Raw genomic sequence first — 10,815 nt, forward strand, 5'->3', positions numbered from 1 at the left:
ACCCCCTATTATGCCTGTTACAGATTCACCATTGCATGTCTACATCTCAATGGAGATTGGAATGACTTCCAGGTGACCCACTTTTGGACAACCTATTTCCCCACTCCCATGTAGTATATATCACCCACCAGAACCATAACCAGATGGGGGGGGGCTCAGGCTCAGCATCTGGATTTTGTTTTTTTCATAAAGAGGTGCTGGCCCTAGTTTATGGGAGCCAGCCACTGTTTTTTTGACCCTTCTAAATGGCTGGTCCAGGGTCTGTACCAGTCACCATATTCTACTTTCTGTCACAGATCCAATCCCAGTTCCCTGACTGCTCCAGTTCCCAGTCACATAAAGGGGAGCAGTCAAGCCCTGGGAGGGGGTCTGCCCCCTCACTTCTGTTTGCGCTCTCCTCCCCACCACCGTGTTAGCTGCCTCCTCCACTTCTGAGGCCAGCTCTCTACACATCTGCCTGCTAGTTCATGCACTAAATGTCAGTTGACATTTTATGTATGCAAGCACGCCAGAGCCACTGCTGTTTGCCTCCTGCAATGGAGGCAAACAGATCAGTCCTACAGTATGCATTTCAGAATGGAAAAAGGTAAGTCTTGCATTACCTTAATGTAATGTGGGTGAGGGCTATTAATGTAATGATGGTGTGTGTGATGGTTAGTCATTTATTGTTGGGGTGATGGTAGCGGCTATTCATTTAGTGGTGATAGCTATTTAATGGTGTGCTCTATCAATTTATGCCTATTCATTTAGTGAGGGGCTGAGCTCGATGGGGGAGCACTATTTATTAAATGTGGATGCTATTTAATGTTAGGTCTAGGGGAGATAGCATTCAAATTTAATAAATAATCCTATTAAGTTAATGTCGATCTTGATGGGGGAAGGAAGCCTTTTCTAGGATCTAGCCAAGCAGCAACTAAGTAAAGCTGTGAGTAAGACTGTGGCTAACATACCTGTGGCCAGCTGTCTAATGTAAGCAGACTGTAACTGTAAGAGCAGAGTGATAGGGGCTAAATGGGTACCATTTGGCTTGGGTATGAGAGTACCTAAATAATATTTGTGCTAAATAAAATTTGTGCTGCAAATAAACACAGGTTACAGAGCTATAACTAGGGTGGCTCAACTTGCTCCCACCCACTACTATACCGGGTGTGGAGCCTTTTCACTCTTGCCGACAGCACAAAAATATCTAATTCTGGTTCTGTCACCCCTGCACGCTAGGAAACTATCTATAACTTGGCAGATTGTGCCACAGTCTGCTTATTTTCACTGCAGGACACTAAAGCTCAAATCCTGCACTGCAATAGATCTTTTTGGAGGACTAGACTGATTCCAGTGCAGTGAGCTGTGGTAACAGGACAATAATCATGTTTAATTGCTAACAAAATATGTTTATTTCTATTGTACAGGGAGGATGTAATAAAGATCCCATAGATTGTAAGCTTGTGAGCAGGGCCTTCTCACCTCTTTGTCTGTTTTACCCAGTTTGTTTATTAGTTTACTATGTTTGTCCCCAATTGTAAAGCGCTACGGAATATGTTGGCGCTATATAAATGATGATGATGATGAAAGGTTTGTCAATGGAGACAGCACTGCTACAATAGGGGGGAGCAAGGGGTAGACACAAACAAGGCCTTTGGAAGCAAAAAAAGTTCAATCCTGGCATATTAGAAACGCCATCATATGATCCAGTGAAAAGCCAAGACCTCAACATGCTTTCAGAGCTGTGGATTCATGCATTTTAATGTACATAAATTACCACTCCATGGGGTACATTTATCAATGTTCGGCAAAAATGAAAAATAGTTATCAATCCTTATCGCATGGATAAGGATTGAACTATTTCTCGAATTTATTAAAAACGGATCACAGAAACAGCATTTCCGATAAACTGCTGTTTCTGTGATAAAAAAAAATCAAAAAAAAAATCACACTTACCCCCCCTCTTCAGAACGCGATGTCCACGGATCTCCTCCTGGTCCTCTTCATTTTTTTTTTACACTGGAATTGCGCATGTGCAGTTTGAAAAACTGCACATGCGCAAAAAACCATCCTTGCTCTGTCTCTGCAACTCTGCGGTGGAAAGCGGTGAGTGACAGGGAAGGATCATGTGATCCCTCCACACATGCGCTGTCCAGCTCTGCTCTTCGGAGCATTGCTGACAGCACTGAAATCTGACAATTATGATAATGTATGCCAGCTGGCGTACATTATCAAGACAAGTTACCGGAAATTTTTTTTTTTCGGAACTTGGTAGATTGCTGTTGGGAGCAGTCACCATACAGTTGAATGGTGACTGCTCCCAAAAACGAAAAGGAATGCAAAGCAGCAGATATCCATGATATCTGCTGCGATGCACCCGTCTTAAATATGCGGGACACACTCTGGGACCTGGATTTCACGGTAAGTGCACAATAGTGCACTATCATTATTTCTTAAATATGCCCCCATGAGAGCAATAATTCATCACCAAGTGTTACTAGATTACTTTTAATGTTACACTTTTGTTGTAAAAACACCATTACCTAAGGACACCATTATCTAATGAGAACATGCTACCTATTGCAGATAAAAGGAAGCCCTAGAACAACAACTAAATAAGTACGTAAACTATACTGTGAACAGACGAAAGACAAAATGAAATTATTTAACCGACCACTAAACCTATTATAATGTTATATTCATAAACTATTATTAACAAAAGCAGATATTGGAATGTTTGGGGAGCTTATAAGAACTGAATATATGAGCGTAGGAACTGACCTACATGGACAGTACGGTGGTTCAGTGGTTAGCACTTCTGCCTCACTGCACTGGGGTCAATAGTTCGATTCCCAACCATGGCCTTATCTATGTGGAATTTGTATGTTTTCCCCGTGTTTGCGTGGGTTCCCTCCAGGTGCTCCGATTTCCTCCCATACTCCAAAACTGGTAGGTTAATTGGCTGCTCTCTGTGTGTGTGTGTGTGTGTGTGTGTGTGTGTGTGTGTGTGTGTGTGTGTGTGTGTGTGTGTGTGTGTGTGTGTGTGTGTGTTAGGGAATTTAGACTAAGCTCCAATGTGCAGGGACTGATGTGAGTGAGTTCTCTGTACAGCGCTACGAAATTAGTGGCGCTATATAAAAAAAAATAGATGATGACCTATGCACAGCATTAGGACCTCTGTAGTTCACCACAGACATCAAGACTAAATGGATGATAACAGAGGGCTATATAGCTTGTACTGAGGTATATTGCGGAGTATTGCTTCTTAGATTGTATCAATGTGTGTTTTAGGCATACTTACCTACTTTCTTCAGCTCCCTTCCGGGAGCCAGCCAGTGGAGGGGGGCGTGAAGGGGCGGGGTGGCCGAAATCGCGTCATTTCGGCCCCGCCCCCTGTGACGTCATGACGCAAATTGCGTCATTTGACAGCGGGGGCGGGGCCAAACGCCGCGATTCACCGGGAATCGCGGCGTTTGGGATCTAATTCTGCCCACTTCACTAGGAAGTGGGGCACTTCCTAGTGAAGTGGGCAGAATTCGGGAGATTGCCACACTCGCCCGGGAGTCCGGGAGACTCTCACAAAATGCGGGAGTCTCCCGGACATTCCGGGAGAGTTGGCAAGTATGGTTTTAGGCTTAGTGCCATTTTAAGGTGAAGACTTAAACAACATTGCCGCGTACTGCAGTGAAGTGTGACCTATGTATGGAAAAATAACAATTTGGTACATTTATTTATATTGCTGATATGTTGTTGGCAATTTCTGAAAAATTCAATGCCACATCCAAGTAACTGATTTGAGTAAAAACATTACATACACCATCTAGACAGGTTTACTGTGCTTTTTATCTCCCACTTTCATGTTTATCTCCCCCATGTATCTTTACCCACGTCCACATCCGCCACCCTCCTCTCCCCCCTCCTCTCCCCCCTCCCTTTGGTCTTCACTTCTGCTTTCCACAAGGCCTTGCAAGGAGCATTCTGCTGCTTGTAAGTTTACTTTCTGATACACTGAACTCAAAATGCCATATTAAGAAAATAAAAATGTAAATAGTTGCAAATATAGTATTTTAGTTTTGCTCAAGCAATGGAAAGACAAAAATTTGAAAAACTGAAGTGTGCTCTGTCACCATATTTCTCCCTGCACACAATGGAGGTCCTTTACGAGACACAAAACGCACTGGCTTTACATCATTACATTTGGATGGTGTGCCGAGCAGGCATCAGTGTAGCTCTACCCTCCACAATTTAAAAGTGCACTTAGAAGCGCAGAGAAACGGAAAATTTTAAGAGGTACACTGTGCAAAAGTGTCACAACTAAGTCCAACTTCATACGCCTTTCATTAAATTAAAATTCTCACACTTCAACTAAAATATTACTTGGTTTAGTCCCATTTAGAATTTACAGTTATCATAGAAATAATGGGAAATTGGGACTGTTTTTGTTACATTTCTGAGAGTGCACCTCGAAATTGACTTTTCTGCCAGAGTGCAACATGGATGACCAAACTGGATCCCATTAAAAGTACAGGACGAGACCAGAAGACCACCAGCTCGGAGCTAGTGCAATATTCAAGTCCTTTTACAGAGTGGAAATATCCGTGTCCATTCTGCAGAGCAAGGGAGGCCCCTAAAGATGTGCCCCCTCAATCCTTTTTTCTCAGTACATAATTATGTCCCCTCCATCTTTTGCAAGGAATGGCATCATCATCATTTATTTATATAGCGCCACTAATTCTGCAGCGCTGTACAGAGAATGCACTAACATCAGTCCCTGCACCATTGGAGCTTACAGTCTAAATTCCCTAACACACACACAGAGAGACAGAATCACAGACTAGAGTCAATTTGATAGCAGCCAATTAACCTTCTAGGTATGTTTTTGGATTAAGAGCCTTCAACTAATTCTGTAACCCCATTCATCTCAACTGGAATCTAGGCGCACAATGGGTCAAGAACTGGTTTTGCACACCCCCATGGTCGTTTTGCATATTGTAAATGACATCCAATGAAGTGAACCATTTTGTGGGTTTAACCAATATTCACAAGTATCAGCGATATCAACGCTTCTTAAGGAACGGAGAGGCTGCAATCATACAACTATTTGGTCAGCTCCGGCAGTCGAGGTTTCTGTACAGCGCTGCAGAATTAGTGGCGCTATATAAATAGATGATGATGATGATGAGGTGGAAATTTAGAAGTGGTGATATAAAAAATGAAAATGGAATTTGATAGTTTTACAATCAAAGCATTAAGAGAAGTGGTGGTGTGGCATGCCATCGTTTACCAACTCACATCAACCACTGGTCTGACCGCAAAATAGCTGCCACCATTGGGTGTAGGTGATCGGCCCACTTTTGAGTTGATTACTTGTTTTGTTTGAGTGTGCAAGAATCTACAATCAGGCAGAAACAAAGGAGGAACTATTGTGGATACAATAGCTGCAAACTCTACAGGGCCTGTGTGCTGAGTGGCTTATAGCTCTGTTGGATTTTTTTTTTTATTTTTTAAAGAGCTGGACAACAGTTATACACATGGGGCTGATGGAACAGAAAAGAGGATGAGTGAACAGGACATAGATTGAGCTCATGAAGAAAAGAGGAGGAGGTGAGTGGAGGAAGTTGTAACAGGGCCAGAAGATATGAACAGAGGCAAAGCACTGCTAAAGAGTGTGAGGAAATGAACAAAATCTAATCTAACTGTCCTAAGTAACAATAAACAAAAGTTCTACAAGTTACAAAAACATCTTGTTGTAAATTATTATTAACTCATATAGATACAGAATTTGCCTTCATGTATTTGTATATGAAATTGAAGATAAATACGTTAGCTGTGTATTTTATAAAAGTGTATTTGCTGTATATTTACATATGTATTTTATTAAATGTGTTAGCAGCATATTTTATAAATATATTTATTAGCTGCATATTACATGTGTACTTTCTGAAATATGGATATGTGTATTAGTTGAATATCAGCATTAGCCGCTGTGTTGTTTGCCAAGTATAGTTATTATAGGTGAAGATATTTATGTATTCAAATGTCTTTAAAATTATTTTTATTTGCAATATTAAATAAATTAGCACCTGCATTTGTAGGGTTTTTCCAACTTCATGCACCACCTTCAAATATTGTTGTGATGGCAATGGGTTTGTCTATTTATATCTGGTTAATTGCATATGGTTGTTGTACTTGAAGAGGTGCATGTAATAATCAATAGTCTATATTTCTACTCCGGAACTGGCGGAACAGGACATCTATTTTGTCTGGACACAGCTCAATTCTTCTGCTGTGGAAGTGGCACATATTGAACTATTTATGAGTAGTGTATGAAGAGCCAAGAAACAGATGACGTAGCAGTCTCACAATGAGGGGGAGGATGGATTCATTTTTACCATGTCCAATTTAAAATGTTTGCATCAATCAAGAGTAAGTCCTGCAACGAAAGGGAGAAAGTCTACCCAGGGAGTACGACAGTGACTTCCTTGTTAACAGAAGAAAGGCTAAGAACTGAAATGGTATCTGACTGCTCACCATATTTACAAGGCCCAACTGTAAATCAAAAGGCAGCTACAGTATGGACGAGCCACATACTTGTAAAGCACAAACATTTTCTACACGATGGAGAAATGGTCAAAGTGGCATTTTAGAGGCAGCCGACATATTACTTCAGGATTTTAAAAACATATGTTTCCACTGCTAAGGATATTCTGTTATCCAGCAGCACTGTGATGCAACGTTGGAATCACGGATGAAGATTTTTTTCTAGCAACTGAAAAGAGTTGTGTTTTCTGTTCCCTTCAATTCGATGAGATAACAGACCTGAACGACACTTCACAGCTTTGCATTTTTGTTAGTGGTATAATGCTGACCATCTCCTCTTTAGCAGACAAATACCATTCGTAGGGGCCTATTTATGAATCTCCAAATTGATCGCAAGTTTCAAGGCTATTTATTAATAGAGGATATCTTCGATATCTGTTGCAAATCCAATTCCTATAGGTGTCTATGAGGAATACGATTTTGCCTTATTAACCAAACTCAGAAATTCGGAGCTTGACCCCAGTAGCTAACGACATCTTCAGATGGCGTTAGTCTTCAGATAGTATGGGGAAAGCGTCATAAGGAGAGGGATCTTCGGATCCCACCCCAGCAGGCTACATACTTCCCATATCGCGAATTCAATCAGGCTATTAAAAACCTGTTAGTAAAGTGATCGGAGCCGCTGTCCCAGATAATCAATTTTAATAAATGCCACGTTAATTAATTTCTTATCATGGCGATAAGAAATTAAAATTAATGTGAGCAATTTGCGATTGTTCATCAATAGACCTTTTAGAGTGAAAACTCAAAGAGATGAATATCTTTCAGACATAAAATGACTCCATAAACAATGCGCAGTTGCCGATTTACAAACTTATTTCCATACATTCTAATGGAGACCAATGGGCCAATGGGATCACTGCTCTATGCAAAAGTGAGGACAGGTTTCCAGACATTGTGAATTATCATTGCATAAACTCAACAGGCTTTATGCGATAAAATGCTGAACATGAACAATGCCAAGGTTATTGCACATTATCGTCAATTCAACTTGTTCACAAGTCTTTAGTGATCTCTCTTCTGGTCGCAACTTGAAGAAAATGAAGCAAAACAGACCAGCATTTTGCTGCACACCTATGTTCAATGGCCTAGTAGGGGTGAATTTCTGCAAAGATCTATTTATTGCCTGAAATGAAGCAATTTCTTGTCTCTATAGCTCTGGAATGCAAGCAGTTGGAAGATGAAGTGTAGCTGCTAGATTAAGCTTTTTTATCGTATTTCATAGCTTTGTTGAACAAACTGAATGTACAATTACAAGGACAAAACTGTTATTGAAATGAATTCTGTGAATTCTTATAAACAGAACTGAAACTGCCGTCTCTGTCTCCGGCAGTGTGAACTGCATGACTTCAATCATCTGAATTTGGGTCATTGGTAGATTTAAGCAACATATGCAAAACCTCATCTCTTATTATATTGTTATTATTATTATGAAGTAGTTAGAACTATAGCAATGTTTTTGTTTCCCATTAAGTGTAGACATTGATATTGATGATATTTCATTAAAAAAAAGTGTAATCTGGTCCACCTTTACATCATTAATTACAATTTTTCAATTGTACTTTGAAATATAGTTACTTTTTCTCAAATGAACACTATTATTTATAGGTATCTGGTGCCATAATGGACAAGGCCACAGCAGCTGTTTATGCTAATACATAGATTTTGAAAAGAAGCACATACTAAACACACACCTGTTTTGTAGACTATTTATTTGCTTCGAGACAATGAACTCATGGAGTATGTAAAATATTTAAATCAACTGCACCTACCTGTGCAATTAACCATAACCACGAGCCATGAAAAAGTAGTATATATAGATTTATATATATATTCCCTTTTATCACAGACATACACACAAATATTGGTCTGATCGTCTCTTTCCTCAATTATTGCAACCTTCTCCTATCTATCGCTTCTCGGCCTTTTGGCTAAGATCAAGTGAGTACCTGTCTGAGTAAGGCCTCGCCCAACCTGAAAAGACCATGGGAAAGCTTGGTCTGGCCAGAAGACCGGTAGCTTGGAAGCCTGAGTTTAAAAAGTGCCCCTGGAGTGGTGACCCAGGGGTGCCGATATCACTTGAGGTTTAAATCATCCTCACTTGACACGAAGGCACAGAGCACAATCTCACTTCCAGCTACCACCACCTTTTCTTGCCCCGGCCTTTTGGCTGGGCAGGAACAATTTTTAACATCTCGGCCGGAAGGCTGGGGCCGTTATGCACGGCACTATTTATTTTCTACACCGTTTTGTCACTTGCCTTTTTTATGTTTTTTCTCACGGATTGGATGGGTTTGCGGCATCCCTTATGGGTCCGATCCCCTGACGATCTAGGGGAGGCGGTGTGGTCCTAGTGGCTCCCATCTCCCTGAACCCCTCTGAGGTCTCCCCCTTCGGGGAGAGGCAGAAGAACTGGTGCCTTGGGGTAAAACCCTTGGCAAAAGGGACCCCCCTAGCCTTGCGGCGAAGGGGGTCTGAAGACCCTTGCCCCCTAAGGGTCCTTATGGATCTGGGGGTCGGGGATCAAGGGACCCTTCCTCTTTTGAGGAGGGTCTGAACCCGCAACCTTGTGCACGTTTTTTATTTGGGGTTTCTCACTTATTTTTTCGAGCACTAGGACACGAAAGCACGCTCAAGGCTTTCAAAAGAAAAAAACCTTCTCCTATCTGGGCTCACCACACCCGCTTCTCTCCTCTACAATCTCTTCTTAATGCTGCAACAGGATTGATCTTTCAATCAAGACACTCTGGTTTTGCCTCCCCCCCCCCCCCCCTTCTGCGAAACCCTCCCCTGGCTCCTCATCCTCAATTCAAACCCCTCACCCTTGCCTATAAAGCTCTTTCCCACTCTCCTGCCATCTCTAGCCTTCTCTCCCTAGACACATTCTCCTGCCCCCTCCGCTTGACCAATGACTTTCACCACTCCTCCCCTCTGATCACTTCATCTCACTCCCACCTCCAAGACTTTTCTTGCACTGCTTCCCCACTCTGGAATGGGCTACCTTGTTCTATCAAACGATCCTCCGGCCTCCACTGGTTTAAACGCTCCCTCAAAACTCCTACCAAATCGCTGCCTTACCCCTCCTTACCATAACCCTTCTTCCCTTGTACATGTCACCCCCTCATTTTTCCACTTAAACCACCCCCCCATTCCCTTTCAATTGCCAGCTCTCACAAGCAGACCCTTCCTTCTTCTTGTTGCCTCCCTCCCCCCTCTTCCCCACTTCTTCCTACCCTTGTCACCTTCGGCTACCCTTGGCATCCATGTAATTGCCCAGCAATTGCCCTTTGGAAAAATACTTCATTTAGGTTTCCTTTCTTGCATTACTACTTGCATGTTATCCGCACAATTCAGTTCTCCTTTTGGCATGTACATTTTGTGAACTTTTGTTTGCTTATGTGAGATCTGACTACCTTGTTTGTACTACTGCCATGTTTGTGGCACCATACAAATAAATGCTGCTAGTACTAGTAGAAATAATAACAATAATAATAAATAAAAAATTATAATTATCTTCATACATACATAAATAATTGACAGAGTTTGTATCTTTAAAATGTAGGGGCAACACCGTATTTTTGTATTGTAATTCTATACTGGATTTTTGTACTGGAGGCATTTATTATGGGAACACATAAATTGTCACTTTATTTGGTAATATGCTACATCTAATATTTATAGTAATATACTCAGTGGTCAAAGTAGGCTGGTATAGGGTATTATGCCATACCGCAACTTCTTCTATTGTCTTCATTGTAAAACTATCAGATTCCATTCACTTACATTTTCCATACCACCACTTCTAAATGTCCACTTTGACTAATGAATATACTGTTATAATTAATTTGAATACAAAAGATTCTCGCCATACTTTTTTTTTTCAAATCACTATTTAACTGCATATACGCCACAAAACAAGACAGCAAAGCAGCTGATGCACTTTACAACAGGCGTTTGCAATTGTGTGAATGTTAAGAATGCTCTCACTTTGGGAAAAGAAATCTGTGCCTTTCATTTGTTTTATTGCCTTGGAAAAAGGTTCCAAGAAGAACCAAAATGTTGATATTGTTACAATAAACCCTTTGATATTTTTTACCTGTCAATGCTAGCACAATTGTAAATATATTTACCACAATACAAATATGAGGGTTGGGCTCACGTTTTGATCAACACATTTAAGCTCATAGCCCAATGTCAAGGGTTACTTATTTCCCTTACACTTTGCTTCAAACATCA

At 41.1% G+C, this 10,815-nt stretch overlaps 1 protein-coding gene across 1 annotated transcript in view; it reads right to left on the reverse strand.

Moving 5' to 3' along the window:
- Positions 1 to 10,815, reverse strand: part of LIMD2 (LIM domain containing 2) — a 43,160-nt gene that overhangs the window by 26,430 nt on the left and 5,915 nt on the right. The window lies entirely within an intron of this gene.

Source organism: Mixophyes fleayi, chromosome 6 (genome assembly GCF_038048845.1).
Source record: "Mixophyes fleayi isolate aMixFle1 chromosome 6, aMixFle1.hap1, whole genome shotgun sequence".
Lineage (NCBI taxonomy): Eukaryota > Metazoa > Chordata > Amphibia > Anura > Limnodynastidae > Mixophyes > Mixophyes fleayi.